Source organism: Lactuca sativa, chromosome 1 (assembly GCF_002870075.4).
Source record: "Lactuca sativa cultivar Salinas chromosome 1, Lsat_Salinas_v11, whole genome shotgun sequence".
NCBI classification, from domain to species: Eukaryota; Viridiplantae; Streptophyta; class Magnoliopsida; order Asterales; family Asteraceae; genus Lactuca; species Lactuca sativa.
This window is the reverse complement of record NC_056623.2, coordinates 232,474,602-232,499,808: the sequence shown is the minus strand read 5'-3', so window position 1 is coordinate 232,499,808 and position 25,207 is coordinate 232,474,602.

Genomic DNA, 25,207 nt, shown 5'->3' with positions numbered 1-25,207 from the left:
AATTCTAGAAAGCATTTGGGACTTCAAAACACACCAAACACACATGTTTGGGAGTTTACGGCCGTAAACTCAAGAGTTTACAACCGTAAACTCCATGTGTGGTAGTTTATGGAGAGTAAACTCTCATATAGGGTCCTTTGGAAACCCTAAACACGAGTACCTTGTCCCACATTAGCTTAGATGCAATCCTTAGGGCTTAAAACACTTATATAAAGTGTTTATTATGTCTAGGATGTCTTAACATTATCAATTAGTCATTTGAGTCTAATTGAGTACATATATGTGTGATTATATGTTCATTAGGATCGTAGTGTGTGCACAAGTCCTCGCTTGACACCTAGCAATCCGATACCGTTCAGTTCATTCCAATCACCAACTACAGGTGAGTTCATACCCCTAATCAATGTTTTAAATGATTTTAAATGCTTTAATGGGGGGGGGGGGAATACAAGTAGAGACAAACATGTTATTAAATAATCGATATGTATTTTATAACTGTGTTTGTCAGTTAACAGATTTCACATGCTACAAAATGTGATGCATGAAATGGTTTTACATCTTAAAAGCACATTGTTACCAAATGTTCTACCTTTGAAATGTTTATTAAAATGACATCAAGTCATTGTTAATTATTGTTCAAAACCCATAAGATGTCTTACAGAAACCATTTTTCATTCTTGAACTAAACTATGCATATACACTTATATTCTTATATATGTACTGATGTTATAGTTTGCATCTTTCATTTGGTTTTCCCATACCCTTGAGTAGTAAGAATGGGTAAACTTACATGGTCAATTAGTTATATTACAGTAGATTATCATAGGGATAATTTGAAGATATCAAACATTACCTCTATTACAAGAAATCACACAAGATTCAGTTCATTCATGAGTCTATACTAGTACATTATCTGATACATGAGTACTTACAGATGTTTACCTGATACATGAATATGTTTACATATACGTACCTGTTACATGGACACACATACATGAATACTTGTACGTAGGACTATGAGGATGATTTATTAGTACTTACTGTGTAAATTGTCTTTCCTATTCCGGTTCAATGGGATAACTAGACGGGACTTACCATTCCGAACCCCACTGATTAGCACTAGTGGTCGATGACCATCTTCGGAGGTCTAAGGTTACTACTTATATTAGGAAATCGATTTGGGACTAACCCTTCCACCCACCTGCTGCTGCTACAGAGGACAATTGGACAATCTTCGGATGTTCATTAGGTTATACATTTCGCTTAATGCGATGTTGTGTTGGTCCTAGTACCCAGTGACAACACATACAATATTACATTTTTCCTGTTTACTTTATTTTGTGATACACTCACATAAACGACGAGTTAGACTAAGCACTTTTAGTACTAGTCAAAACAAAGGAAAAACTATCATTTTACAAACAGAACATTCGGGTCTTGGTAGAAGACTACACTTCATACTTACAGAACATTCGGGTCTTGGTAGAAGACTACACATCATACTTACAAAACATTCGGGTCTTGGTAGAAGACTACACTTCATACTTACAGAACATTCAAGTCTTGGTAGAAGACTACACATCATACTTACAAAACATTCAGGTCTTGGTAGAAGACTACACTTCATACTTACAGAACATTCGGGTCTTGGTAGAAGACTGCATTTCATACTTATAGAAAATAAGGGTTTTTCTAGGGATTTCATACTTACCTCAACATTTTCATTTAACGATTTACATGGCCTTCATAACAGATTTTCACAAACAAGGAAATGACACTTATATACTTATGAATTCACCAGCTTTAAAGCTGATACTCTCTTTCAAAATAACTTGTATTCTCATGTCATCAGCAGACAGGTACGGAGGCCAAGTTTTGAGAAGACGGAGCAGACAAGTTTCATCTTTTATTTGATTGTATATTTTTGGTGTCTTACTATAATGAAAGAACACGCATGTATTAAAACTTTACTTATAATGCAATGGATGATGTTGTTGCTTGTTTATTATATTACACTGTTGTGATACTGTACATGACGTCCTCCATCCCTGAACATTTCCGCCGTTCGTGGTTTTGGGGTGTGACAATTAGCCACTACCAAAGTTAGTGACTTAACATGGCCATTCCACCATGTTAGGGCCCTATCTAAGAAAGTAAAGGCAGCAAATTTAACTTTGCTACCCTCTGGACAGGAGCAGATTTCAAAGACTGCTTCTATCTTCTCAATCCACTGCCTTAGAACCATCACTCCTCCAGTTCCATTAAAGGTCATGGGTTTGGCATTCGAGAAGTCTTTATAAGTGCACTCTCTCAAGTGCTCATGACCCTCGGCAAGGTTAGAAGGATGTGGACCAGCTCCCGACCCACTAGCACTAGAAGTATTGATATGAGATAAGGCAGCCACTACAGCTGCTGTGACTGCCGCTTGGAACATGGCAGTATCGAATTGAGGGGGTGGTGGTGGAGGTGGCGTCGGTGCTTCCGTTTCATTGTTACGTCTTGGATTCCTACGAGGAGGCATCTTTTTCTATAAAAGTCAATAGATAAAAAGATAGTGAGACATCAAGAATGAATATGAATTTGATATCTCTGAACTTAAACACTTAATTCAACAAGAATCTTGTAAAGAATTGAAAATGGATGTCCATTGTAAGTACAACTTGCAACTGGATAGATGGAAATGAAGTGGTTATTTTTCAAAGAGTATGAAAGTACATGTCGATTGTATTGGTATATTAAGTATATGTAATTTGGATACTTAACCCTAAAGTAGGTCTTTAATAAACCACAATATTGCAAAAGTATCGACATCAAACCGGTCTACCGAAAATAAAAATTTTCGCGGTCGTATTTGAAAAGTATAAAAAAATAACACTGGAACATATCCATAATCCCAAAACTTTGGAATGGAATGTTTATGTAAATTGTAATAACTCTTGTTGAAGTAAAGTACTTATTATTTTATTGATACTTGATTTATACATATCCTGAAAGTAGTCTATACATTCAGTATATTAAACTAGAAAGTAGTGTAACACTACTTGCGGCGGTTGCTACGAAGGTTACTGGGTTCCGCTTCGTCTTGCGATTTCCAGCGCCTTTCATGGGCAGCTTGATGCTCCCTCAGTCCTTTGATCTCTGATTCGGCATCATTAAGTTGCCTTTGAATGGCTTCAGTATGGTTTTGGGTATCATCTTGCGTCTCATCAAGACGAAGGATATCGGCAGCGTTAACCTGCGCAGCCGCATTCACTTCTAGGATACGATTGAGTGACATCCTTGATTGATCGAATTGTCGGGCAATTCGGTTCACTATAATTGGAAGAGCTCTGTCGGCTGTTCCTCCTTCCGAGACGTTATAAAAACCCCGTGCCATTCCGTAGGGAGGGCGTTGGCCGTCTTGTCGACTCCAATGGTTTATGTATTGGCCCCACTCAGGTATGGGTATTTCTTCCTCTTGTTTCGGGGAACGTATCCCTGGGTTGCAGACTTGTGGCTCTATATCTGTACCGCTTGATTCGTTGTCCTCAAATGGTTCTTCATCTGAGTCTTCTTTTGGATCCTCCTACGGATCTTCCACTATCCATCTTTGATTGCCATGATTTGGAAAATAAGGGTCCCCTGGTAGATGATGTCCTGCCATTGTGTCTGTACGAGAATAAGGTTATGAGAAATGCCTGAAAAGAAAACTAAACATATCGATGTTTATAATGTTCTTATAGTACTTTATGTTCTGTTCTTAGTGTTTCTTTGGTAGTTGGTAAGTTTTAGACATGTCACAACACTACTATTACTCCCAAACACATGTTGGTCATGTCTGAAATCAATATAGTTGATCAGGCTATATTAATTCTAGATATGATTACATAATCGCTCGGGTTTAACTGTAATGTTCAACATCCAAATACTTTTAAGTTCTTTTGACTATGTACTTGTAGGTATGAGGGTTAGTATACTTCTTGTAAAAAGACTTAGAATTTCTTAGAAGTATACTTGTAGTCAGAGCTCTTAGCCCCAATGTATTTATAGTTTGTATATCTTTTATGGATTGATATACTGAGTTCACTATAAACAATGCTCTGATACCAATCTATCACACCCCCAAACCAGACGGCGGAAACATCCGGGGGTGGAGGACTTGAATTGTAGTATCACAACACATGTATCATAGTAATCAAAGCACAAACAACCATTGTATTTAAAAGTATAATATTTACATGTGTTCAATCATTGTATATTGAAACCAAAATAGTTATACAAAAGAAGAAGATAAGACTCCTAATGGCTCCATCTTCTCAAAAAGCTCGGGGAGTACCTGTTATTATTTCCCTGGTAATACAAGAAATTTGAAAAGAGAGTATCAACAATAAGTTGAGTGAGTACATAAGTCTTTATGTTTGAATGGGTGTCTTTGTATTTTGAATATGAAAACACTTCTAGAAAATCCCATATTTTCTATGGTATGTGAAAAGTAGTTTTATTCCCATAAAACCATCTTATTTGTAAACCATTGTATTTGTAAAACTTGTATTTGAGAGTGTGCCTGGCTTCACCAGCTGTTATTAAAAACTATAGTATACCATTGTACTTTGCATTTTGTAAACTGGTACTTTGAAGATATACTTACGTTTAGTTGTTATACACTAACGTGTTGTTAATATCTTTTTAATGAGTTATTATAACAATACTATGACATGAACGCCTGAAACTAATGCCTGCTAAGCGCTTAAACTGTTGATAACAATTGCCACTCATTGGCGTGTATGCCTGACTGTAGCTAGCAGCCTGAGTGCGGGGTTGTCAATCCCGATATAGATCTACACACAACTTGTTTTGATCCCCGGACTGGAGATTCTGGTTATAATGTCAGGACTTTACCTTGGTTGTCTAAACTGAATCTAAACAACCTGAATTGAATGTCGCATAAAAAGCATATAAATGTTACATGTATATTAGTTATGAAAACCCAATCATTTTGAAATAAATGATAGACAGTATGTTATTGACTTAGTATCCCGAACATGTATTTGATAAGTGTAAACCCTTGATTTGTTTTGAATTAAAACCCTTATTGCATGTAAAACAGTGTATTCATATGAATTATTGCTCTATGTATCATAAATTTTACCTATTATAATTTATATGTACTTTATGAATTGGTAAATAACTATTTTTGCATGTAATCCTTTGCTCAACATGTTACAAAGGGTGATTAAACTGATGAAATAACTTTTAATTTTATATACATATACAATTTTATATATAAGTAAAATTTGAACGACCTTCGGACAAATAACTGGTACTATAAGTCCACATCCAAACAAGGAAAAGGACCTAGAAGGAATTATTAGTCCTAAGCCTTTTAAATCTTATTTATATTAAATTATATATACAAATATGTATATTTGGGAAAAATATAAGTTTATAAACGAGTTCAATATTTGAAGTATTTTTGATGCTTTAAAATCATTTTATCGTGATTTGAAATCATTTATTTGTAACACAAAGTTGTTGTGTTATACTTGTATTTCCCCCTTAAAACACTAGAAATTATGAAAATACGGGGGTATGAACTCACTTGATAGGTGGTAATTCGGACAGAGTTTCGTTTCACGAAAAGGAGTTTATTTGTCGAGAAACCGGCTCAAATTGGGCAGAGTTTTGACAGGAGAGAGGATGAATTCTCGAGAATTTCGGGACTTCACGGCTTACTTCGGGCTCGAGTCTTGATACCGGGGATTTAGGGGTTGTATATGAGCTTAAGGGAGTGGAAAAGGTGAAAGAGGATAAAATTTAGGGTGAAAATTGAAAATTCTTCGGAACCCTCGCATGCTATATATAGCCCGAAGGCTCGGACCCGAAGCAATGCGAGGATGACACGCGTGTGACAGATGGCGAGGCGAAGGAAGTTCTTCGGACCGGAGGCTCGCTGCTGGCTGGCTCGGATTCGTCTAACCCTCGGTCCAATGGAAAGAAGACACGTGCGAAGGCAGCATCCGAGGTGTGTCTCCGGGGTGTCTCCTGCGAAGCTGTCCGAGTAGGATTGGACCGCGGAGTTGGTCGAATCAGGAGGTAACACGCGAGGCTGCAACCCAATCAGAAGATGCCACGTGGAGGCTCGTATGCGAGGGGTGACGTGGCAGTTACTGTTCATGTGAATTTTCCCGGTTTTTGTTATTTTTCTTTATTTTTTTTTTGCCAAAACTTGTAAAATTCATAACTTTTGCATACGAACTCCGTTTTTGTCATTCTTTATATGCACGCGTAGGTAAAATTATACTCTACGACTTTCGTTTAGACTTCGTCGGCTAATTTTGAATTTATTTTTAATATTATTATTTTAAACAGGCCGAGACATGAATCCGTTATAAATTCATAACTTCTTCATACGACGTCCGTTTTTGTCTGTCTTTTTACCGTTGTACTACTAATGACGAGACCTTCAATTCTCGTTTAGGTTGTGTCGGCTAAAAACCACTCGATCTTTATTTCGAGTTTTTAGCTGTACACTGTTATACTGAAACTTAGAAAAGTCATAACTTCCTCATACGAAGTCAGATGTTGGCGTTCTTTTTATGAAAGTTCTCGGTTTAACATAAACTATAACTTTCATTTAGATTGTTAAGGCTAGAAAGCTTTTTATCAAATATTCAGTTTTTACACTAAACAGTGTTTTGCCGGTTTTGTCGTGGATTTTCGATTGGTCATAACTTCTTTGTTATAACTCGAATTTTAGTGTTCTTTATATTTTTGGAAACCTTGTTACAATCTCTATCACTTGGTTCATCCCAATTGAGATTATTTAATAATTTATTTTTGAGGGTTAATTATGTAAATATACATAGTATGCCAAAATTTCTCTTTATTTAATTAAAAAGAAGTACGATTTGACCTACATTATTACATAAGTTTGAAATAACGGTTTGTTACATGAAGGGTGTTACTTTTGCTTGGGGGCCCGAGCAGCAAGCCTCATTTGAGACTCTTCGCCAGAGATTGTGTGCAGCTCCAGTGTTAGCCCTTCCCGAGGGAGTGGAGGAGTTTGTATTTTATTGTGATGCTTCTATATCAGGATTGGGTGCGGTGTTGATGCAGAGGGGGCATGTGATAGCATATGCATCGAGGCAGTTGAAGCCTCACGAGACGAGCTATCCCACCTACGAATTGGAGCTGGGGACGGTGGTGTTCGCCCTCAAGATCTGTCGCCAGTATCTGTATGGATTTCGGTGCACCATATACACGGACCATAAGAGTCTGAAGTACCTCATAGATCAGCCCAACCTGAATATGAGACAAAGGAGGTGGTCGATGTAGTGAAAGACTTTGACTACGAGATCATATATCACCCGGGAAAGGCTAATGTGGTAGTCGATGCCTTGAGTCGTAGAGCAGAGAGTGCTCCAATTTGAGACGCTTGTATGAGGATGACGGTGATGACTCCAGTCCTAGATACCATCCGAGAGGCTCAGGTGGAGGCTGTGACGCCAGAGAACCTCAAGAGAGAGCGAGGGATCAGACAGGTTTCCGAGTTTGAGACGGATAGTCGGGGGCTTATGAATTTCCATGGGCGGACTTGGGTGCGCTATACAGGTGATGCTCGGCGCATACTGATGGAGGAGGCCCATAGATCGAGATTCTCGATCCATCCAGGAGCCATTAAGATGTATTTGGATCTAAAGAGAGATCATTGGTGGCTCTGTATGAAGAGGGATGTTGCATGGGTAGTTGAGAGGTGCTTGACCTTTCGTCGGGTTAAGGCGGAGCACCAGCGTCCACATGGCCCGTTACAGCCTCTAGAGATTCTCCAGTGGAAGTGGGAGTAGATTTCCATGGATTTGATCACCAAATTAGCGAGAACCGCACGAGGTGTCGACGCGATATGGGTGATTGTGGACCGGCTGACGAAGAGTGCTCACTTTTTGGCTATCAGTGAGAACTCTTCTGCAAAGAAATTAGTCAAGATTAATGTGAGAGAGGTGGTAGCACGGCATGGAGTGTCGACATCGATAATGTCAGAGCGAGATGTGCGCTTTACTTCCAGGTTCTCGAAGAAGTTTCATGAAGATTTGGGTACTCGGTTGCACTTCAGTACCACATACCACCCACAGACAGATGGGCAGAGTGAGCGGACGATTCAGACGCTTGAGAACATGCCGCGAGCATGTTTTATGGACTTCGGAGGAAGTTGGGACACCTATTTTCCCTTGGATGAGTTTTCTTACAACATCAACCACCATTCCAGTATTGGTATGCCTCCCTTTGAGCTCTTATATGGGAGGAGGTGTTGGACTCCCATCTATTGGGGTGAGGTAGGGCAGAGAGTGATGGGTGGCACTGAGATAGTGCTCAAGACGAATGAGCAGATTCAAAAGGTTAGATAGAGGCTACTGACGGCCCAGAGTCACCAGAAGATTTGCGCAGACCGGCGAAGATCCAAGTTTGATTTCCAAGTGGGAGATTTTTTCCTCCTGAAGGTATCCCCGTGGAAAGGGGTGATCCAATTCAGGAAGCGAGGAAAGTTGGGTCCTAGATATATCGGTCCTTTCAGAGTGACTGTCAGAGTGGGGAAAGTAGCTTATCAGTTGGAGCTACTTAAAGAGTTGAGCTAGATTCATAACACCTTCCACGTGTCCCAGCTGAGGAAATGTGTAGCCGAAGAGACGGCAGTGGTACCATCAGAGGACATTCAGGTTGATGCGAGCCTGAATTACATTGAGAGGTCGATAGCGATATTAGATAGGAAGGTGAAGGTGTTGAGGAATAAAGAGGTTCCCTTGGTTCAGGTCCAGTGGCAACATCGGAAGGGGTCCGAGTAGACTTGGGAACTGAAGTCCGAGATGTGCGAGCAGTACCCAAAGTCATTTCCAGAAGATGACTTCGAGGGCTAAGACTGATTCTAGTGGGGGAGAATTGTAACATCCCAAGACCAGATATAGCTTATAAATCCTTGTTTTACTGTAATTGTCAAGTTTGGCCCTTCATTTGAGAAAAGGTGGCAGCTGAGTACGCGGGGCGTATGTGTGTATACGCTCAACGTACTCATGTGCGTGATTTGGACGTAGAAGCCACCTGGTATGCTGGGCGTACCAGAGGGTATGCTGGCCGTACTAGGCTCAGAGTGAAAACCCTAATTGAGGGGTTTGTCCCTATTTAAGGAACATGATAGTCTCATTTCTGGCCACCAGTTCCAGCCGTCAACCCTCTTAAATCCCTAATTTTCTTCCCTTGAGCTTGAGTGTCCATTTATGAGCTTCTTAGTGTTCTTGTGGTATTCTTTGAGTGAAGAAGGAGCATTGAAGAGAATTAAGTTGGATCTAGGCTTTAGATCTGAGTTATTCTGTGGTTGGAGCATCAGTTGAAGATATAAAGCTCAAAGCTTTCCCATCCTTTTTGATTTGTGCATAATATAGTCCATTTTAGGGTTTTTGGTCCCAAAGCTTGAAGCTTTATGAGTTGTTGAACTCCAGAGCCTAATATCTGTCCCTTTGAGTGTTTTTAATGGAGTGGATTCATAAAAATGGAGTCTTGGAAACCATCCTATGCATGAGATATGAGCATTTTTGGGAGAAAAGAGTGAGAGTTTTCCGGTTTAGGACTTTCACAGCCATGCAAAGGATTAGGGGGTGTTTGGTACAGAGAAATAAATCCATGGAAAAAGAATTGATTCCTTTTCTCTTGTTTGGTTGATATAAAAAATAAAGAATTGAGAAATAAATCAATTCCTTTTCCATCAAAACAATTCCCTATTAAAATAGAGAAAATGACAGAAAACAACGTGTTATGTTGGGTCGAGAATCAGCAAAAAAGCGGAAAATTCAATTACGCCTCCATTCGAACCCCCTTGCATGCAAAATTAAACCCGCGCTCCAACAAAAAAAAAGTCAATCGCGTATGGATTTCATGCAATCAGCCCTTCTTCTTCGTTTTCCCTACTACCAATGATCGACTGCTTTTGTGATCATAGACTCACGATTTCACACTTCTGGGTTACTCCTGTTATTCGATTTTGTCACCACTATCTTCCAATTCAAGGTATGTCGATCAATCTTGCAATCTTGAAACTCAGTTCTTGATGTTTTAGTTATGTATTTGTGTTGTGTAAAGGTCAATTGTGACCATATTATATGCGATTATAGCTAATTTTAAATTCTTATTGTCACCATAATTGTAGATAATGATGAATGATGATCGATAGCTATTTGTATCTGGTTAGTTGTTTGTATAAAGCAATTTTTTTACAATTTCAGTTTTTTATTTATATTTTTTTTTCTTGAATTTGGACAGCCATTAGATCTTCATACGATCTCGGAATGAGTAGATTGTTTTTCTAGATTTTAGTCCTCTATCTTGGTTATGTTTTATCCTCAAAAAACAACTTAATTGATTAAGATATGATTGAGATATATAGCCCTAAACATGGGCTGTTATGATTGTTCTAAATTGTTTCAGCATTTTTTAGTGTTTTTGTCAAACTTTGGACCATCGTAAAATCCTCATCCTAGCTTGGAATGAGGTGATTTTTTTCCAAATTGTAGTTCTCTATTTTTTCTACATTTTAGGCTCAAGAAATAGCTTATTTGGTTTAGTTTTGTGGGATTTATGCAGCCCTAAACATGGCCGTTTGGATTTTTGTAAACTGTTTCAGGATTTTTTAGTTTTTTGTTCAACTTTGAACCATCATAAAATCTTCATACAAGCTCGGAATAAGGCGATTTTTTTTTTCAAATTGGAGTGCTCTGTATTGTCTACATTTTAGGCTTAAGAAATAGCTTATCTGTTTTAGTTTTGGGGGAGTTATGCAGCCCTAAAAATGGTTGTTTGGATTTTTGTAAACTGTTTCAACATTTTTTAGTTTTTTTGTTCAACTTTGAACTATCATAAAATGTCCATACAAGCTCGGAATAAGGCGAATTTTTTTCCAAATTGGAGTGCTCTGTATTGTCTACATTTTAGGATCAAGAAATAGCTTATTTGGCTTAGTTTTGGTTGAGTTATGCAGCCGTAAACATGGGCTGTTAGGATATTTGTGAACTGTTTCAGCAATTTTTTAGCTTTTTTGTCCAACTTTGAACCATCATAAAATCTTCATTCCGGCTCGGAATGAGGTGATTTTTTTTTTTCAGACTGTAGTACTCTGTCTTGTCTACATGTTAGGCTGAAGAAATATCTTATTCGCTTTAGTTTTGGTTGAGTTATGCAGCTCTAAACAGTGGCTGTTATGATTTTTCTTTCAATAGTTCTAGCATTTTTTGGCTTTTTTGTCCCAACTCTTCCTTGTTTGTATATACGTAGATGACACGAACACCTTTGCAACAATGGATTGTATGAAATAGACAAATTTTTAGGACATGCGTCATAAAGAGCATTTTATGCAATGTATGTCATGATACGTTGGCGGATGTTGTATGATTTTACTATGAATCGTTTAGAAAAAGCTACAATATTACGGGAAAATATTTAATGAGTTACCATAATGGATGTGATAGTATTCATGATATAATTTATAAAAGTGATAAAAAAAAGTGTGGTTGACATAAGAATGAATAGAAATGCATTTACGAGACTATGTGACATGCTTGAACAAAGAGGGGGGGGGGGGGGGGTTGAAAAATAGCAAAAACATGTTAGTTGACGAGCAAGTTGCTATGTTCTTACTGTTGGGTTTTGGAGCACTAAAATATTCCTATGGTGTACATGCAACCCTAATTCTTCAGATCTAGTTATACATGCAAATAAAAATCATCCAAAGCATGAACCTTAACTAGCATGCAATTTTCGGAAATCATAACATAAAACAAAGTTTGAAGAATACCTTTTCTTTTGTTGCTTGTAGATCTTGACCTTCAAGATCTTAGTGCCTCAATTGTTGCACATCTAGTGAGTCACAAACAGCAAGTAGCAAGTTGGAAGAATATGAGAGAGGTTAGGAGGCTCAAAATCGGCTAGGGTATTTTATTGGAAGCAAATGGCCGATTTTGGGAGTCCTAAGGGTTTCTTATATAGTTGAGTTGCTAGGGTTTCTGACTGGAACTCTAATTCTCTGCTTAGGCCTTAAGAAAATGTTAGATCCTTCTAGAACACCCTTTGGACGAGTTCTATGTGGGCTACACATAGAATTTCGTTAATCCCTTCTTAGGGATCCACAAGCCCAACTTTGCAACTATTAGATAATTGCAATACCAGTCCCCGTAATTCAATCAGTTTCTTTTGATCACCAAATTAATTTCTGATCAATACTAATTAAATAATATGATTTCTCAATTAATATATTATCCTTATAATATATTAATAAATCACAATTAACCTCTTTCTCCATAATTTATCTAGTCAAGTTGCTTTGATGAAGGTAACCCAAAAGGACCATGCTACTATCAGGTCAAGTACATACTAGTTATAGTTATGGGCTTAGATACCTAATCCAATAGTATCCTACTTGGATAAGTCTAATAACTATAACTGCAAGTATGACTTCAAAATCCAATTAGCAACCGTAGCTCTTAAAAGTCGCTTAAAACTCTGACCTAGTCAATAACGCGTACTTTAGATAAGGGATCATGTAGTCCTCCATTCTCAAGATATTGTATGGACAAAGACATGGAATAAAGTCATACTCATTGTCCAACAATTTGTTTCCCAATTTCTGATTTGCTTGACATAGAACTTAATTGAACACATCAGTTCAGTCCTAACCGGGCCCGACACATAAGTCAACACAAAATTATCGAGGGGCCCAAGATATCGCTTTTAATCCTCTCAGGATAAAAGGAGCATATAAAATTTGACTTATATGCTTGTACTATTTACTTATTAAATCGTACACACCAATACGTTTTATAACATCAAGTTACGGATGTGTTTACGCACTATGAATGCACAACCAACTTGTAAACAACAATTCATATATATCGGTTTAAAGACTATACGATATTATCGTCTCGAAATCACTTGAGATAAATTCCATGAAGTGATTCATATGAGTGTGGATTTAATCCAATACTCAAATCTTATTTCAAGCGTACTCATGAACGTTGCAACACACTTTTTCTATGTCCAAATGCTTAGACAATCTACAAACCAATTCGTGACAGTCTAACTTCATAGCCTACTTCCAAAGTATGATTGACTGTGGATAATTTGAATAATCCTATTATTCTGGAAGTCAAAACATGCAAAAGTGAAACAATAGTAAACAATTGACACAAGATAGTAACTTTACTCATTAATAAAACTCCTTTATTCAATCATCAAATGTCAATTACATTTTATCTATTACAAGTTTCTAAATAACTATCTAATCACTAAAACTAATATCGTCCTTCAGACCAATGCTCCTCGCATGTTGTAAGTTTTTAACCCTGCTCAGACCCTTTGTGAGGGGATCTGTTGGGTTCTCCTCTGACGATACCCAATTTACTATGAGGAGTCCCTCTTCTACCCAATGTCTGATGAAGTGGTATTTTCTATCGATGTGCCTAGATATCCCATGATCCCTTGGTTCCTTGCTCAAGGAAACTGCTCCTTCGTTATCGCAGAAAATCTCCATAGGCTCCTTTATGGCTGATACAACTCCAAGGTCTTCGATGAAGTTCTTCAACCATATTCCCTCCTTTGATGCTTCGCTCGTTGCTATGTACTATGATTCGCATGTTGAATCAGCTACAGTCTCCTGCTTGGAACTTTTCCAAGTCACTGCTCCTTAATTCAGGGTGAATACCCAGCCCGACTGAGAACGGAAGTTATCTCTATCGGTCTGAAAACTAGCATCACTATACCCTGTCACTCTCAAGTCTTCACTTCCACCAAGTACGAGGACCCAGTCCTTCATCCTTTGTAGATACTTAAGAATGTTCTTTACTGCTATCCAGTGAGCTCTACCAGGGTTCCCTTGATATCGGCTAACCATGGTCAGAGCAAAAGCCACATCAGGGCATGTTCATGTCATAACGTACATGATCGAGCCAATGGTAGAAGCATATGATACTCGACTCATTTTTGCTATCTTAGTATCGGTAGTTGGGCTTTGAGTCTTACTCAATATGGTATTGCGCGGGATTGGTAACTCCCCATTCTTGGAATTCTCCATGCCAAAACGTTTTAGCACTTTATCCAAGTAAGTACTTTGACTATGTCCTATTAGTCTCTTACCCTATTTCTCAATATTCTTATCCCTAGAATATAAGCAGCCTCTCCGAGGTCCTTCATAGCGAAACACTTCCCAAGCCAGGACTTAACCTCCTGCAAGGTTGGGATGTCGTTTCCTATGAGTATGATGTCATCCACATACAATACCAATAAGCTAACTATACTCCCACTAGCTTTGACATATACGTATGACTCATCCTTGCTTCTCAAAAAACCAAACTCTTTGACTTTCTCATCGAAACAAAGATTCCATCTGCGAGATGCTTGTTTCAATCCATAGATGGATTTCTCAAGCTTGCACACTCTATTCGGGTACTTTGCATCCACAAAAACCTCTGGTTGATTCATGTAAACATCCTCAGCCAACTTTCCATTAAGGAAAGCGGTTTTGACGTCCATCTGCCATATTTCATAATCATAAAACGCAGCTATGGCTAGCATAACCCTTATAGACTTGATCTTGGCTACTGGTGAGAAGGTCTCGTCATAGTCAACTCCCGAAGTTTGAGTGAAACCCTTTGCAACCATTCGTTCCTTGAATGTGTGCACTTTCCCATCCATGTCGGTCTTCTTTTTGAAGATCCAGTTGCACCCGACCATCTTACGACGTGGTACATTGTCAACCAATTTCCAAACTTGATTGTCATACATGGACTGAATCTCACTGTCCATCGCCTCTTTCCACTTTTTAGACTCCGGGCTTGCCACGACTTCCTTGTAGTTCTTACGCTCATCCATATTTATTAGTGTACTATCACTAATAAATGTATCACCCTCAGTAGTTATATGGAAACCATATAACACGGGTGGAACACTAACTCTACTGGAATGTCTAAGAGGTAAGGGCTTGTCAATTGGTTCAACAGGAGTTTCCTCTTCGGATTGAGCGCTAGTGTTTGAGGTGATGGGTTTTGAGCATTCTAACACTCTTATGGTGTACATGTAACCCTAGATGCTTTGGATCTATGTTTTCTGTAATATACATGCAAAGTTTCAAAATTCCAAAACATCATCCTAACTAGCATACAATGAAGTATGTATACTACAAAATTCTAGTTAGATGACATACCTTTTAGTGTAGTATAAAATCTTGAAGCTTTAAGATCCTAGCACCAATAGTGTGAATGCCTCAAATGGAACCACAAATCACCACCAACAAATGGAAGAACTAGATAGAGAATTCCTTGCTTCACAAAATATGCTAGCACTCTTCTAAGATCACTTAGGTGCCAATTTTGGTAGCCTTAGGGTCTCTTATATAGTGTGCCAAACTAGGGTTACACCATGTAAACCTTAATGTCCTTCCATATCCCTCATGCTCTATGGGTTAAAACCTCCATCGAGTATCCATGGGTCACCACATGGGTTTAGCCCAACATAAAGAACTATGGTTCATTAGCCTACTTTATAAGAACGAATGATTTACCAAATCAACCCCTTATATTTAATTAGTCTCTTTTGATCACAAAAATTAATTCCAAATTAATTCTTGATCAATACTAATTAAATAATATTATTTCATATTAATATTTTAGAACTTATAATATATTAATAAATCTTAATTATCCTCTTCTCAAAAGCCCATCCTTCAAATTATCCCGGTGAAGTGCAACCCAAATGGACCATGCTACTCTCGGGTCAAGTACATACCAAATATAGGTATGGACTTAGACACATTATCCAGCAGTCTCCCACTTGGATAAGTCTAATAACTATAGTTGTAAGTATAACTTCAGGATCTGACTAGCAATCGTGGCTCTTAAATGCCTTTGTCGAACTTAGACATACCATTTTAGATAAGTGATCATAGAATCCTCTGTTCTCAAGATATCAGCAGAACAAACACATGGAAAGCAGTCAATCTTATTGTCCAATAGTTTGTTTCCCGGTTTCTGATTCGTTTGACATTGAACTTAATCGAACACATCAACTTAGTTCTAACCGGGCCCAACACATAAGTTAAAACAGAATCATCTAGGGGCCCAAGATATTGCTTTTAATCCTCCAAGGACTAAAAGGAACATATAAACTTTGACAGTACATGCTTCTACTAACTATTCACCGAACCATACACAACAACACGTTTTATAACATTGAGTTACCGATGCATTTTTGTACTATCAATGTACGACCAACTCATTGTCAACAACTCATATATCTAGGTTTGAAGATTATATGATATTATTGTCTCATGATCACTCGAGATAAATTATATGAAGTGATACACGTGAGCGTGGGTTTAATCCAATACTCAGACCTTATGAGCATTCATGAATGTCATAGCAATATCTAACCATTTCTGACAATCTACAAGCCAAATTCATGACAATATGGCTTCAATACCTACTTCCAACCTATGATCGACTGTGGATAGTTTGAATAATATAATTATTCTAGAAGTCAAAACATGCAAAATGAAACAATAGTAAATGATTGACACAAGGCAATACCATACTAGTAAATAAAAGCACCTTTTATTTAAGCATCAAATGTCAATTACATTTCAATTATTACAAGTTTCGAATACTATCTAATCTTAAAACTAATATCATCCCTCAGCCCAATGCGCCTTGCATGCTGTAAATGCTTAACCCAACTCAGTCCCTTCTCATCTGATGATATCCTCTTTGCCACGAGGAGTCCTTCTTCTATCTTGTGTCTTATGAAGTGATATTTCCTGTCGATGTGTCTCGACCTGCCATGACCCCTCGGTTCCTTGGCCAAGACAACCTCACTCTCGCAGTCACAAAAGATCTCCGTTGGCTCATTTATAGCTGGTATAACTCCAAGATCTCCGATGAAGTTTTTCAGACATATCGCCTCCTTTTTCGCTTCGCTTGCTGCTATGTACTCTGATTCGCATATTGAATCAGCTATAGTCTCCTGCTTGGAACTTTTCCAAGCAATTTCTCCTCCATTAAGGGTAAATACCCAGTCTGACTGAGAGCGGAAATTATCTCTGTCAGTTTGAAAGATGGCGTCACTATACCCGACCACTCTCAAGTCATCACTCTAACCGAGGGTAAGGACCTAGTGCTTAGTCCTCTACAGGTCCTTGAGGATGTTTTTCACCGCAGTCTAGTGAGCCATGCCAGGATTCCCTTGATATCTGTTGACCATGCTCAAAACAAAGGCCACATCCGGGCGAGTACAAGTCATAGCATACATAACTAGGCCAACAGTGGAAGCATATGGTAATCGACTCATCTCAGCTATCTCAGACTCTGTACCCGGACACTAAGCTTTGATCTGTTTGGCATTGCTCTGGATCGGTAAGTCACCTTTCATGGAATTATGCATGTTGAACCTTTTCAACACTTTATCCAAGTAGGTACTTTGACTAAGTCCAATTAGTTTCTTACTCCTGTCTCTCAATATCCTAATCCCTAGGATATAGGCAGCTTCTCCAAGGTCCTTCACAGCGAAACACTTCCCAAGCCAGGATTTCACCTCCTACAAGGTTGGGATGTCATTTCCTATGAGTAGTATGTCATCCACATATAGTACAAAAAAGCTAACTATACTCCCACTAGCTATGACATATACACAGGACTCATCCTCACTTTTCGAAAAGCCAAACTCATTGACTTTCAAATCGAAGCAATGATTCCATATGTGAGATGCTGTCACACCCCCGAACCAGATGGCGGAAACGTCCGTGGCTTGTGCGTGACTTCATCTTGAAATATAATTACAGTGAATATAATTGAAACATAACATCATCATCATCATCACACATGTAATATAACAACATTCATTGTTTACATTGAGTATTGTATTTAAACATTACATGCCAAAATAGTAAGAGTATGATGAAACAAAATATCACACAATATCCATTAGTTTGTTTCGTTCATCCTGCTTCAACGGTTTCCTGAGAATACAAGTTATTTTGAAAACGGTCAACATAAAAATGTTGGTGAGTTCATAAGCATATTTGTGAAAATGATTTGTATAACTTTGAAAACCACCAGAAAATCCGATATTTTCTGAAAACTGTTTAGTGTGTTTGTGTTAGATCTTGTATTAATGCGTGTATGTTATTGTTTATTTGACTAAAAAGGTAAAGAGAATGCAGAAAGAATGTAAGACCATGTAAAGAGAATATTCCTAGACAACCCGATGTTGTCTGTACAAGAGAAAGTTGTCATACCAACCCCGAGGTTGAGTACTCTTAAGAGAATGCTTCCGAGTAATCCAAGAGAAAAGAGAATGGTCTTCCGTAAACTTCAATACGTTAATTCCTCTAAGCGAGCCGTCATAACCATACTAATTAATGACAATTTTACCTGTCTTGGCATCGTGGACGCCGACGGAAAATAGAATAAGGTTTTTGTCACCCTAGACTGAGTTAGTCTAACTGTAGCGAACAGCTCAGGTGTGGGGTGTCATCCCCGTATAGATATATACACAAATCCCCGCTCTCCCTTCAAGAGACTCTGGTTATAACTACAGGCTACGATTATACACTTAATAGGTGCCAACCGATAAAAACTCTCTAGATCCTTAATCGAATTTACGCGAAGAAAAATGTATAAACTCATTCTAGGCCCAATGATCTATGTAAGTGAACCACTAAGGCATCGCTAAACATGAAATCATTTCAAGGTCTAATGAGACTACATAACATGGGCCCCAAAATATATGTGAAAGGAAAACTAAGGTCCATTTCACATGTAAGGTATTTACAAGCCCAAATAGCACACAAATAGTATCCAAGGTCCGTCGCACATGTTAATGGGTCAATGAGGCCCAATAAACATATAAATAGTATACATGACCTATCACACATAAAAAATGGGCCACTAAGGCCCAATAACCTAGAAAATGATCAAATTAATTTTTTTGTTAGTTTATCGTTGGTTTTGGTTCAAGTATTCAATTAAATAGCATAAAAGTCATCTTATTGTAAAAATGACGCTCTTGGCCCAGTAAGCGAAAACTTTACAATTAAGGCCCAATTTTTGTAAGAATAACACTTTAATCTTCATTTTGTTCAAAACTTGTGTTGATGACTAGTTTGTGATAAAAATAACATTTTAAACCCATTTTTGTCAAAAATATCATTTTTGGCTTTATTTTTGTGAAAACACACAATTTTCTGGTTTCGGCCTTTTCTGAGCTAGTTGTTCCAAAATTTGTAGAAAAATCATCGTAAGTCGAAATTTGGATCCGTAAATTCTGGAAGTTTGGAAATTTTGTCTATTTTGTTCAAAATTTTTCTCATAATTTTTAATGGCTTCTAAAAAGTGTGAAATTTCTCACCTTCACAGGTTGGTCCGAAAATATTTCAAATATGATAGACAGTTTTGTCAAATTCGCCAAAAATTGTAGAAAAATCGTATGAAAACGTGAGAGTAGTAATTTTAAAGGTATAAATCTGAACTTTATCCATGTAAAGCAGTTTTGAAAAATACTTGCATTAAGAGGGTCAAAACAGTCCGAGATTACACCAAAACTTTCCTGTCAAGGGCTGTTTTATGAGTTTAATCTATAGACCTTACAACACAACACTCATTTTTGCTATTTAATGTGTATAAATCTCAGATCTACTAGTTTGAATGTATTATATGTGATGAAACATACTTTTCTCAAAGTTCTTATGGAGATCCAAGTGATAAACTTCAAGTTCTTAACATATTTTTAGATTAATGAAGTAATCAACACATAATCACCAATAATTCATGGAAAACACACATAGTCATGCATATACACATAGATCTACACAAATCAACTTGTATTCTCCCCCAAAAACAAGTAAAAATTAAAAACAAGGGGGTATGAACTCACCTTGGGGTTTGGATTTCGGTTTTGATGAAGATAAGAAGAAGGTGGTGTAAGTTATGACTCTAGTTAGCTTCTTAAAGTGATCTTCGAATCTTCATGAGTTCTAGGGAGCATAGTCACGAATTTGAGGTGGTAAGAGGAGATTTTTGAAGAGGTTAAGAAGTTAAATCATAGATCTAAGTGAGAACTTACCAAAGATAATGATCTAGGTGGTAAACCTTCTTGAAATTGCTCTAAATCTCGAAAATCTTAGAAGTAAGTAGAGATGTTCTTGAGAGATTTGGAGATGTTTGAGAGAAGATGTGTGTGTGTGTGTGTGTGGTTCTTGGCCGAGATATCAAGAGGAGATGGAAGAGAGTGTGCATGGTTATATGGAACTTGTATATATGTATGTGAGGTATTTAGCTTGGTTGTCCATCAAATAAAAATGAGGTGTCATCACCAAAGTCAACCCTCATTTTTCCCTTTTTATTTGTTTAAATAGATAATGGGCTGAGAATTGGGCTAAAGAGAGGGGAGCTAAATTCACGGCCCAAAATGGCATAAAAGAATGCATTTATGGCTTATTAGTGTTAATTGGATTACTTATGGCCCAATAAGGCCCATTAGAAATAAGATGGATCATTTTAGGCCCAAATGGCCCAAAATGTTATAGATTGATGAATTGGTAATTTATTGGTCCCTTAGGACCAATCAGAGAATCCTAGTCCATAATGAACTTGAGTCGGGATTTCTAGGGTTTCCAAACCTTATTTGAACATATGAGATGTATTTGAATGAGAATAGAGAATAGTAAGTATATGCTTTTACAATGGATGATGCTTACATGGGAATAGAAATTCCTAGCAAAATGCCAGTTGTGACATCATCCCCCCGTTAGAGGGAATTTCGTCCCGAAATTCTTTCGAAAGATAGGTTCATGAATGAGAGAATAGGTGAGGGTACTTCTGCTTAATCTAGTCTTCGCGTTCATATGTGAATTCCGATCCACACTTGGCGCTCCATCGAACCTTCACAATCGGATTGCGGCATTGTTTTGTACGCTTTACTTCCTTATCCAATACATCGACTGGTTCTTCGACGAACAGGAGATTCTTGTTTATTTCGACCTCTTTCTAAAGGAATGATAAGAGTTTTTCCTGATAGGCAGCTGCAGCCTATAAGTCTTTGGACCAATCCGAGCAATAATCTCGAACAGTCCGATGTATCTTGGGTTTAGTTTTCTCGGTTCCTAAAGCGAATCATTCCTTTCCAAGGAGATTCCTTTAATAACACGCGATCCTTATCTTGACATCCTGATCGCTTACGCCGCTTGTCAGCATAGCTCTTTTGTCGGTCTCGCGATGCTTGAAGTCGAGTTTTGATTTGGGATTATCTTCTCTGTCATCTCGCGAATAGTTTTCTGGTCCCGTGTGAGTACTGACGAGTGATCTGCATTTATGACAATAAAGAGCTTCGAAAAGAGCATCCTTGATGCTCGTGCGATACCTGTTATTGCGTGAGAATTTAATCAAGGGCAACTGGGTATCCCATGACTTACTGAATTCAAACACTCAGGCTCGGAGCATGACTTTGAGTGGTTGAATGGTCCGTTCGCTTTGGCTATTGGTTTGAAGGTGGTAAGCAACGCTTATATCTAGCTATGTTCCATAGCCCCCCGAAGTGACTGTCAAAGTCTTGAAGAAATTCCGTTATCTCGATCCGAGATAGTAGATACCGATATGTCATGGAATCTCATGATCTCCTCGATATAGATCCAAGCTAATCTTTTCATCTTGTTTGATTTCTACACTAGCAGGAAAATGGGCAGATTGGGTTAACCTATCGACGATCACCCAGATAACGCCCAACTCAACTCTTATGACAATAAGCTTCATCTTTCGACTTCGAGAGTTTTATCCATCCATGAAGTGATTCCTCCGCGATATTCTCCGGCTTTGATGCTTTCATGGCCGGTCGTAAGTGTTGATAGTGTTTTGTTCTTTCTTCATGAGCAGACGAGTATGCTATCGATGATAATAATTAAAAGGCTAACTAGGAATGGTTAGGATAGCTCGGTTCGTAGGGTCCATGAATACCGTGGGAGTATTCATTAGACCGAAGGGTATCACAATGACTTTGAAATGGTCGCGACGAGTTCAGAAGGCAGTTTTTGGAATGTCGTCTTCTTGGACTAGAAGTTGATGATAACCGGTTCTTAGATCTATTTTAGAGAAATAACTAGCTCCTTGGAGCTGGCCAAATAGATTGTCAGTCCGAGGGAGTGGGTATCGATTTTTGATAGGGAGCTTATTCAATTTCCTAAGATCGATGTACCTTCTAAAGGATCCGTCTTCTTGAAGAACAAGACCGGAGCTCTCCAGGGTGAGAAACTTGGTCCGATGGATCCTTTGCTAAATTTTTTTTCTTATTGGACTGGATAACTTCTGAATTTCGGCGGGAGTCAACCTATAGGGTGAATTGGCAATTGATATGGTTCCCAGTATGAGGTCAATTCGAAATCCGACTTGTCTCTCTAGGGTATTCCTAGAAGTTCTTCGGGAATTACATCTGGAAAATCGCGTATTACTGGAATACCTTGTATGCTTACTTCTTCCTTGGTCTTGTCCACAACAAGAGTGAGGAAAACGTAGTACTTCTAGTACAGGCACTTCTGTTCCTTGATGCACAGGATAGGAAGAGGATTGGCGCCAGGTTTATCACCATAGACTATTAGGGTTTTGTGATTGGGGAGGCGAAGGCAAGCAGCCTTCTCGCGACACATAGTATCAGCACGGCGGGGGCTTAACCTGACCATGCCAATTATCACATCAAAACTGCTAATATTTACTAGCATTAAATTTTATTTGAAATGAATGGTTTTTTAGTGTTAAGGTGTACTCTACGTAAACATCTTTGGTTGATTCATTTTTTTCCATTAGCTATCTCCATCGTTAAGGCTTTGTTTAGCCTCTGGGGTTATTATTTTAGTAAGTGCTCGAACTTGTTACTAACGAAGCTTCACTCAGCTTCACTATTGAATAAGGGGTAAGTGAAAGAGTTGTTAAGTGGGAACGTACCAGTAACAACCGTCGGGTCTTGGACTGCTTCGCCTTGACCCAAGGTCAGGCCCCTTTCTGATCCTTCTGCACCTTGATTGTTATCCTTGGGGCAACTACGCCTGAGGTGACCGGTTCCTCCACACCCATAGTAGGTGTGACTGGTCTCATCATTGGTGTTGTTGTTAGGGTTGTTGCGATTGTTGTCATTTTCATTTGGCTGACGATTCTGGCATGGATAAGTTCTACAGAATTTGGCGGTGTGATTCTTTCGGTTGCATTTGTTACAATGCATCTCCCGGCAGGCTCCATTATGATGGAAATTACACTGGTTGCATTTTGGAAGGCTTCCAACATATGGTCTCCTGGTTGTTGGTGTAATAGGGATCATGGTCGCATGAACAACAACAACATGTTGCTTCCTTGAGAACCCTTGAGTGGGTTGTCCCTTTCTCGTACTTCCAGACTTCAGCTTCCTGCTCCTAAGCTTGGGGTTTGGAGTTCCTTGATAAGCTGTCACTTGTTGGTTTCCATGTTTGTTCCTTTGGCTGGAGTTGTCAATGCTATTCCCACCTCCATTGGGGTTGTTTGCATTGATTTGTGCCATAGCAGCGGTTACTGCTGCCATTACAGCAGCTTGGAATGTAGCAGAGTCCATCTGTAGGAGCGGTGTCTCGTGGGTGCGCTTGTTATTCCTGCGGGATGGCATTTTCCTACTGCACGTTGATAATCCAGATCATAAGTAATGATCGTCATTCCTGGTTGTACTCTATAATTTTTGCATCTTGTTGTATAATTCTCACTGCTTCCATCTACATCCCTATGATGTATTTGTGGTAATAGGTAATCGCAGATTTGGCACGATCGTTACGTCTATCCCTAGAGTATATGGGTTGTTTCGGTTTCGAGATCCTTAAGTGTCTAGCGGTTTTGAGGGTTCGGTTGTGCATATAATTGAGTTTATCACATAAAGATAGCACATAATTGTTCCATTGGTAAGTACCATCTTAGTACACGAAAGAGAGTCATATCGGATAGTAAGGGGGAAAAAGGTTGATTCTAATCGTGGCGGAAAATGTGTGGTGGTGGTGCTGATGAAGTGGATGCATCTCGGAGACGAGCTACTTGTTGCTCGGTATCTCGTAGTCATACCTCCCAAACTAACTGTCTCGCTCGGGAGTCTCCGTTCACTTCTTGTGTTTGTTTCTCATCTCTCTCAATAGCAAACCGCATTTGTTCCGTTCGATTTGGGGTGTCCTGAGCTTGGTTATCAATACCTCGGGTGCGCCGGACCATGACTGGGAGGGCCTGGTCAGCTGGTCCTCTATGACTAAGATCGAAGAGACCTCGGTTCCTACCCTAGTGTGGTCGTATCCCCTACTGGTGACTCTATCTCCAAATATCGTGTGCCTAAGGGGCATGGGGCCACCAGGGCCCATACGATAAGTCGGTACTCTGGCCCTACATGGAGAATTGATGACATCGGATTCTGCATCCGAGTCATCATCATCATTGCCCTCAGCCTCTTCCTCTTCGAGGTCCACTTATTGACTCGACGGGTCCATCTACCAGTTCTACTTCATGTTCCTCCTTTGGTTCTTCTTCTGAGTCTCCTTCTGGGTCTTCCTCTGAGTCTCCTTCTGGGTCGATCCACCCTACTATTTCCTAACTAGGGAGATAGGGGTTTCCTAGCTAATAATACTTGTCTATAGTGCATTCCACGAAGGGTATAAACACTAGAAACAAATAGCATACCAATTAATCCTATAGTAATTTAATTTTGTTTAGGTTTGGTTCTATAAGCTCTTTGGAAAATTAAATGGTAAGTTTTTGATTCATTGTCCATCACGATTACTCTCGAACACATGCTGGTCGTATTTTGAATGAATGTACTTGATCAGGCTACATTCACCCCCAATACGATTACATAACTGCCCGATTTAATAGCGATGTTCAAATCCTCCAAAGACTTTTATTGTTCTCGTTGTGTTATTATTCTAAAATGCACACAAAGGTATGTATTTTAATTATTAAGCTCAGAGTTGTTTAGTCCCATTGTATTTATATTTGCATATCCTGTATGATTAGATATGCTAGTTCACTATAAACAATGCTCTGATACCAATCTGTCACACCCCCGAACCAGACGGCGGAAACGTCCGTGGCTTGTGCGTGACTTCATCTTGAAATATCATTACAGTGAATATAATTGAAACATAACATCATCATCATCACACATG